The 9296-nt window shown below is 36.8% G+C and overlaps 1 protein-coding gene across 1 annotated transcript in view; it reads right to left on the bottom strand.

Moving 5' to 3' along the window:
* LOC129577945 (tachykinin-like peptides receptor 86C) overlaps positions 1 to 8888 on the bottom strand; it is a 48123-nt gene extending 39235 nt beyond the window's left edge. The window contains exon 1 of the mRNA XM_055465822.1: positions 7397 to 8888. The gene's annotated coding sequence lies outside the window, so the exon portion shown is untranslated. The remainder of the gene's footprint in view (positions 1 to 7396) is intronic.
* Between the last annotated feature and the right edge of the window lie 408 nt (positions 8889 to 9296).

A 9296-nucleotide genomic window follows, 5' to 3' on the forward strand; every position in this document is an offset into this window, starting at 1 on the left:
AATAATTTTGACGAAAAATCCAATAAAAATGGCAATCTGAGCCAAAAAGGTAGATAAAACATGATTTTTTTAGATTGATATTTGAAGACGAATTGTTTAATTTTACGTTGGCTACAAAATTGCCAAAGAAAATGGCCAAAAAAATCGATCACTTTGCGAGTTAGAGTCGAAAAATTGAATAAATTGGCAAAAAAACCGAAATTTTGCCTTGAAGCACTTACAAAACTTCATTTTTCGGGTGAAGTTTGTTATGAAAAAAAAAATTTTTGGACTTTTACCAACAACTTTGCTCAAGACAGCAGTGCGCTATCACCAATACTAAGTGATTTATGGACCAAAAATTGAAGAAGTCAACTTTGCCAAAAATTCATTATAGGAAAAAAACACGTAGTTCGATAAAACGAAAACGCCAACAGAACTTTCAAAACGCAGTTGGGGTTTTTCATATCTCAGGTAGTACTAACGCCCAGTATAGTCACTACTCTATTGTCTGACCAGTGTTGCACTGTGTAATTAATGTTCAATGACGGCAATGAGGATCATAAATGCGAATGGCAAACGAAATCTCGTCACAAAAAAACGTTGAATATGCTACATGTTCAAGTTCAGCACGTAGCTCTAATCGGAGCATGGCTCCTTTTAACGCTACATGTTTGAAGATGAACAAAGCAAAAACGAACAAAGATCGGATCGTAATAATACGTTTTCATGTTGCATCTTTGCCGTAGCAAATGACGTCAATATCGATATCATGTGTGTGTTTATCACATTCACAATGGATTTTAAGCATCAAAGAGAATATTTAACTAACGAGACATCAAACCACATCTTTGCTATTTATCACGGTGAAACTACACATAAATTCACTATTAAGCCAACTGAAAACTTATATACCACTCTTGTTCACAATCGCAGATTTGCGAGATTTACCAAAGCGGACGTCATGAATTTTCTGTTGATAAACAATTCGATACGTTCACGATAAAGTTAGTAGTAATACAATTGAGAGAATGTGTGGGAGAGAATGGGAATAAAGTTACTTTTACGGTATTCACCAGACTTTCCTAACTTTGTATGGTATTCGCGCGCGCTCGCCCTCTTTTTTTCTGTTTGTCATTCATGGGATTGTTCTTGCTTTAATATTTTTTAAATTGTTTGAATCCATAGAATGAACAAAAAAGTTTACAATAAAATTGGAATCGTGATTCAACATATTGATTCAATTAATCATTGGGCGGGAAAGATTACTGAGGATTATAAAATGCAAAGTTACTGCTGAACATTTTACACAAAGATATGCCTCAATGAAACGGGTCGTATTCTTCCTCAAGTGAGAGGGAAAAAAACGGAAATAAGGAATGAGAATTGATTGAAAAATGTCAATAATTGCATTTGTCATATCGGTTCTTATTGAATTGAGTTTACACCATTTCGCATTGGGATTGTTTAAATCAAATGCATTTTTTTTCCATTATGCCGTCTATGAAGGAACAAACAAAAAAGAAAATTGGCTTTCTCTCCGTGCACAATGATGACACTTTGTTTGGCGTATCAATCAATGTTTGTGTGCAGAATAATGGAGCAAGTGAAGTGAATCGTTTGTGCGAAACATGGGCATTCTTCGATGCAATCAATAAAATTGATTAATTCGGTTAAAATTCCAATCGACTTGGCGTTACAGACTCCTCGTTTATATAAATAATTCTGAATATGGTTATCAAAGCAATCACCGAATGTCCAAAAACAATCAAGTGCCTCCACAGTCACAAAATATTTGCACTTAGGCCCCTTCGATTCAACATCGAAATAATTTAGCACAATACATACGTCTTCCAGATCAATAGCGTATTGACAATACTGTGATGCTTTCATTACATTCATTTCTCTCGCGTAATGTCAATAGAAAGAAAGTCGACGACGACAACATCTGAAATAAAAACACATAAAACGCGCGTGAATCAAGTGCTCTCGTTCTATTGGCTGTCGTGTTTTCACCGCCTAAGATGAGAAGTTCATTCTTAAAGACCTTGCGCTAGTATTCAGTCTATTTTGGTGGTCTAAAGCAATAATTTTTATATAATACGTAACATCTCGATCGAATATTACTTATTTTTCCACATTGTCGCTACTTTTTCCCAACTCATGGATGTTTTGTTTGCTTTTGTTTCGTTCCGTTTAAGTTGTGCTATCGTTCTGCGACCAAAGGCCATTGTGTAAACATTTACATTCTCTTTGAATTCTCTGAACGCCACTGAAAAAAAAATGCATGGCGCAATTAGCAGATTGTAGATATTTGTTATTTTGCAACGCAAACTTCGCTTCTCTATCACTTGAACACAGAAGTGTATGTAGATAAAAAAATAAATAAATGTATTCATACATCAAAGAGTATTTAATTACGGTGTTGGGCTTCGTTGGATATGTCTCGTACAGTTGGGAAATTGATTGACCCAAATTGCTACGGAACAAATGTACAAATAGAAATGCGGGAATATTGCTTGCCGCAGGTCGTACACAATCTCTCGATCTAAGGAAAACATTGATGGTCGCAGCAATGAACGCATTTAATCTGTACGTTTTCTACTAAGTGTAGCATTGAAACATAGGACTTTTTCCATGTCGGCCATATTATCAGATGCAATACATTATCTTCATAGCTTCACTCTATCACATCGCAAAACCATTGCTTTTGGTAAATGCTGAACTGATTTAGACTTTCTACAGAGTACAATCATATTGGTTTTTTTCCCTACGCTCGCTCTCTTGCGCTTCTTGTTTCGAAAATATCGCATCGCTGCTTCTCAATAAATTATTTGATATGACGTTAACAAAAAAAAATCAGCTAGACGAAAAGAAAGCGGACAACGAGGAAGTGTATGGCTAGGTTCGGCATATATTTCGGATGGAAACCATGCGACAACATAATCATGTTTAATGATATTGAAAAACGGGCATCTTCAATTACGTAGAAAATTTGTTACATTTTCTCATCATTTTGCTTAATTCCAATATTTTACAGAAGTCGATCGCGTATAGCAGCAGTACAATTGATATGCTAGCGGGCTTAGATATATATATATATATATTCTATATATATTCGCCTTGTCTACCTTTTCTTGCAGTTTGTCTCCAATAAAATCATCTATCTCTGGTGGCACACCGTGGCAGCAAAGAGCAATATACCATAGGCGACATCTCTTCGCGTAATACTCAACTCACTCATTATACTGCTTTAACACATACTGCTCGATTGTGTGTGAATGAGTGAGTTCATTATTATTTGAAAAGATGTCGCCTGTGGTATATGTACATGCTCCCACGGTGTGTCTGGTGGAAGAAAGTAGATGTTCGTTCACGCTATCGACTTTCGCTTTCGTTCACTTGATTTTCACATTCAATTTTTTTTAAATAGAGCTTTGCGAAAACCAATCCGTATCCGTTGACTAATCTCACCCAGCAACTGTGAGCTTAGTACATACATGATCAGAAAGTGGATACATTCAACTATGCATCCTCTTAACACATTCAGTTCTCGAATCAACTACCACTGTCGCCGCTATTGTCGTAGTTACAGTCGTTTTTTTGTACATTTTATCGTTCCATTCCATCGTTTCGTCGTGCTTTTATTCTCACGTTCCATTCCCCACGATGTGTGAATTTTTCGAATGCAAAGCCTATAATTCGGGGATGTATTTGTTTAGCAGAATCGGTCGGCAAGAAAGAAAAAAAAAATGAAAAAAACGGCGTCGAAATTGTGGTTAATATGTCACGTAACAAACTAAAATTGCTTCCTCTGTTCATCCACCACCAACGCAACGAAAATGTGGGGTAATCATGACAAGTGAAAATAAGGAGAAAAGAGTGAAAAAAGGGAAAATTTCGAAAACAATTATTTGAGAACGAAAACGATTTGATGAAGCTTTTGATTTGAAACCTATGTGTGTAATCAGTGCCTGTTGAGCGAGTACATCAAGATCAAGTTTTCTGAGCGTTGTGAGCATCGTGAGCATAGCGCCAAGAGAGAAAGGAAAATGTAAACTGGGCGCCCAGTTGTACATCTGCTGATGGATTAGGAGTATATTGAAGAAGACACAAGGTGCACCTAACTTAGCTTCAATTTCACTCATTTATCTTCAATTTTCGTGTACTGTTAACATCGTCGATTTGTTTTTGCGGCTTCGGGTGCGACGAGATGTGCTTCGATTTTTACTGTCGAGGATTTGACAGCATCGCACCACGTTCGCAAAGCATGCGATAATGTGCCTCGTATCAGCAACGGAACACGAATATACGTTGGTCTCGTGTATATACGGCAGAGAGAGAAAAAAATCTCCATTTCAAGTTCATTTATACACATACATATCATTGCGATCTGTATAATTTACATGGGCATAATACACCTCTGTGCCTGGAATACAAAGTTCATTTTTGGCTGACGATTTTTTCGTTTACTCTCTCCCTTCCTCGCTTCCTCTCTTTCTCCTTCCTTTTCCGAATTTTGTTTCCCGTTTCCAGCTTTGGATTTGAGGCTTACGCAGTTCATAGCTCAAATGTATTTTGGCGCATTTTTCGAATAGTGCGAGTAATATTCATTCGTTTGGTTACGCATAAATTAAAGACGGTGCACAGCACAAAGACATTTTTAGCACAAGGATCGGTATATATCTATGTACGATGTACAATTGTACATCGTGAATAAAATATATTTAGCTGATTATTCCGTCCTAAAGTGCGAAATAACTCATAGCATGTACGAGCATCAAGTCTGCAAGCTTGCTTCGGTTCGATTGACGTTCGAAGAATGGGGCTCGAACGAATATGGAGTTGTGCATAAAACACTTAGCGTTATCGTTCATTTTTCGTGTTGAATGCTAAATTGTTGCCATTCAAATAATTTTCGGCTGTTTTATCGCAGTCTCAGTTGGGCTGTTGTTGAGATTCTCGTGTGGTATGTTTTGTGTGCGCTTAAATCGACGCAAAAGTTTCTCAAACTTTTACTATATCTTTCAACTCAATCATCATATTTTGTCCCTGTGCATTGCCTATATACATACCATCATTTTGGAGAACCGCAACCAACATGTTATCTATATATATACATTTATACATATGAAGTATGAAGTGTGCCCGATATTTGCTCATAAGTCACATTGTGTTTTGTCATCTTGTCCGCCTATCTATCTAAGTCTTTCGATGCTCGACAGCCCCCTAGTTTCCTGGCTGGTACCCATAATCAAAAAGCTATAACGAATGCTTAAGCACTCAAGTGAACAAACGATAGCGATGTGAACAGCACACAATGCATTGTAAACAGCAGCCAATAAACACCGCGGCTAGATGTAAGACCAATTCTAAATAAGTTTCCGAATACCGCTATCTATTCACTTTATGTGAGAATTAATATATTAATAACATAAATCAAAAGAAACAAACAGAATTTTACATTTTAGACAATAACAAAGGTACCATATAAAAGCGCAGGCAGGCAGGCATGGGCACACAAACATCCAAAACCGCCATACATTTTTGCCAACAAAATTTATACGAAAAAGAATACAATAGCACCTCGATAATGCAACCGTAAAACATCCGATCAGACCAGAGCAGGCTGGACGAGGCAAGGCAATAAAACCATTCACTTTTACTCTTACTTGCTGCTGATGCTTTTTCCTGTCTCTCTTAAATTCACATATCTGTTGAATTTTAGACGATTCACGCACAAAACATCACGCTGACTATCGAATGGCAACGCATCGGTGATGCAAGGCACATCGAATTGATTAAATTTTATCTGGTTCGCACATCGAACGATGAAATTTGTTTCAGCGCACAGGAGTAACGGCGGTATTCAAAAAATTCAAGCATACAAATAAATAAAGTGCTCCGGAAATGGTGAATCGAATGCCTTGATTTATTTTGGTTTGCGTACCGCAGAACAATCTACGCTTTATTTTATTTTATTTTTGGTTGCTTTGGTTGCCGTTGCGGTTTGAATAATAATGCCGTCGGTTATCGCTGCCAAATAAACAAATTTTTGGCGAGATTTATTTACTGCGGTCGATGAATTGACGACTGATTATTTGCTTCCAAAATACAAGCAACAAACTCCAAACAGAGTTGTTTAAGATTATATTCGATGTCAAAATGAGGTAGATCATCTCCGGGAGGGTGGGAGATGCACCCACCCATGGCAGTAATCGAGTTTGTTCAAACTTGTTGGTGAATCGAACGAGTTTAGCGCGAGAACATCTTAGCAGCGGGAACTCGGTTGATTTGAAAATAAACTTCAAAGCAAAGTGCCATCGAAATGATACTAAAAATGCAGGTAAACAAAACTTAAATTTGATTAAATTTTCACTTCACGGTTGATACTTGCTGTTCTAATTCAGTTTCATTGGTCATGATTTACTCGTTCTCATTTCTTTGATAATACCGCCATTTTTGATTTACCTTGCTATTCCAAGCTCTTTCTCAAGCTCTTCTTTGTACACACAGCTTTGTGTTTCGGTTAATATAATCTCTCCAGCTCTTGATCTTTTTGTTTTTTTTTCCTTGCTCTCATGCTCTCTTACTGCAACTCTTTTAGACTGCCAGTCTCATGATAATTGCAAATTGCGAAGAAACCAAACCACTTAATACTTTATGCATTTTCTTCTTATAAATATTTGCATAAATATTACGTTTTATCAGTTTCGTGTGCGAAAATGTTTACAGTGCACAGTATACAAGTCGTGACATAAGGTGGTGGAAAATACCAAACTTTGGCAAAGTGCAATGCATTTTCTAAAATTATCACATTTTCAATTTGTTAAATGATATCACGTTACGTTCGTTATACTTTGCATTTCATAGCGAATCGCATGAGAAAAGGAAAATCAAATACACGGCAGGCACAACGTTTAAAATGCCAGCCAACATATTTGGCACGATTTACATGAGCATAGAACTAGGCATAGAACGAGCCAAACAACTGACCTGAATTTCATCGGTATGGTGGAGTGTGCATATTCGCACTTAATCGGTTACAATTGAAGAAAATCTTAATGCGATTTGATTGATTTTATTTCAAATAAGTAAATGGATATTGTTCATCTGCATTTCGTTTAATCGCATGCATTTGCTTCGGTCTTTCTTCTTTTGTTCCTCCCTATTTCTTCGCGTCTATTTCACTTTCTTTGTTTTTAGCGTAGGGTTTCTCATTCGGGTAATATTGTGTCATTGTCATTTTCATGCTTTTAACATAACGTTGTTTGTTTTCATTCATTTTCATTCATTTTCATTCATAATCCGACCCGTGAAATACGTTTTTGAATGCGAATGTGAATGCGATTTGCAAACATCTAACGTATATTCCATTATGTTAGCACCATATATGCATTTGCCTTGTATTACTTACCTCCTGGTTGATTTATGTTCACTTTTTATTTGTTTCAACGGTGAGTCAACGCTTGAAGTCCATGTGAATTATGTCAGCAATAATTTTGATACATTACGATCAAAATGAAATATGAACGCTACTGCCGAAATCTAGTGGGTGTTAGGATGGAGTATGAGAGTTCCATACACACACATATATAAACGTTTTTATACACCGATGCAAGGGAAACAATGATGAATATCTTGTAACCGAAATTTCAACAAATATCTTATGCGCCTAATGTTTATTTTCTCTTATTTGGCGTTTATGCTGTTTAAATGCACAGTGCACACACACATACACGTATAGAAGCAGAGAAGTAACGAATAAAAACGGGATTGAAATCGTTTCTGAAACGAATGGTTTTGGGTCATAATTGCTGGCGTCAACGCGCTACGTTGATTTCATTTCTATTTCTTCGTTGTGCTTTTCACCTCTGGATGGAATGAACGCATTCACTTGATCACCAAAAACACAAATCAACTTTGTTTGTTTTTATTTGCTTCACACCATTTTTATTTAGACAGAAAGACACACACGAGCGGCCAGCACAGCAGTTAATAAAAGCTTCGGCACACACACACACACACACACACACACACACACACTCTTTGCACAATTACTTTTATTCGAAATCTCCTTGTAATGAATAAAAGCAATGTCAGAATGAACAGAATTGATAGTATTTCATAGTTAGGTTGTTTTTCTTTGAAAATGACCAATTACATTTAATACGTGGCTTCCCATACTGTGTACGAATGTGTGTGTGTCAGTGTGTCCATTTAGAAATGGGAGTAAGTAAGTAACACTGCTAATCTCTTTTTACTCACACAAGATATTTGATATATTTATTTAGTGATTTTTATTTGTAACTTTTCGATTGAACAAAACACACATACACACATTGTTTCCTAGTCACTAGGTCCATGAAAAGTAAACGAGTCCAGCTATTTGCCGAATACGATCGAAGAAAAAATTATTTGATTGAGTGTTAGGTTCGATTTTTCGCCGATATTCCATTCGTTATCGATTCTCACATTAATTAACATTGATTCCGGCTAGGAAAGCACGTGCATTCATTTCCAATTAATACGGCTCACTGACCGTTTTGCATCGTCTCATATTTCCACATTCAAAATATTCGCCGAATTGTCAATGATCTCTTTTTCGGGCAAATGTTAGTTCGAATTTAGGTTTGACGGTTATTAATGATGTATGTCTTTTGTTTTCTTCTCACGAAGTTTGCATAATGCCAATGCAACCGTTTCTCACTCTAACTCTCTCATCGACAAACACACACGCTTTTCACCATTTTTCTAAGCACAATCACAATCAAAACCGATTGTGCACGTTTATTTACAGTGTTTGTTTTTACACGATAAACAATTTCTCTGTTCGTAATTTCTTTGATATCTCAATTGTTGATGGGTTTTGATCGCTTCGGTGGAAGAGCGCACTGTTTGGGGATTGTTTATTTTATGCGTTACGAACAGAAGAGCATCCAAACAATACTGAATCGCGTGCTTTTCAGTGCTAAATAATCAGTTTCGTTTGAAAGTGGCCCTGTGATTGTAACGGATGCGAGCATACAATATTTTGTTCGCCAATGATGTTTGCACAGGGAAAGAGATTCATGCGCGTGAAGTGATGCCTTTCCCCTATATTTACATTCTTCTTTTTTTCACGTTGAGTTTTGTTTGCGACTACGCGCTGTTTTGCTCCTTCTATAGTTGTTTGTCGACCCCGAATGTCATTCATGATGGAAAACTTTGCCGATCGAACAGTTGGTTGTAAGCCATACAACGTTGCAGACGTTCAAAGTGGAGGAGTTGGTTCCGTTGCTTCGTTCGGTCGAAAATCGATTATAACTTGAAAATGT

This window comes from Sitodiplosis mosellana, unplaced genomic scaffold (assembly GCF_009176505.1).
Source record: "Sitodiplosis mosellana isolate CC-2019 unplaced genomic scaffold, AAFC_SMos_1.0 Smas_scaffold_6226, whole genome shotgun sequence".
In the NCBI taxonomy this organism is placed as follows: Eukaryota; Metazoa; Arthropoda; class Insecta; order Diptera; family Cecidomyiidae; genus Sitodiplosis; species Sitodiplosis mosellana.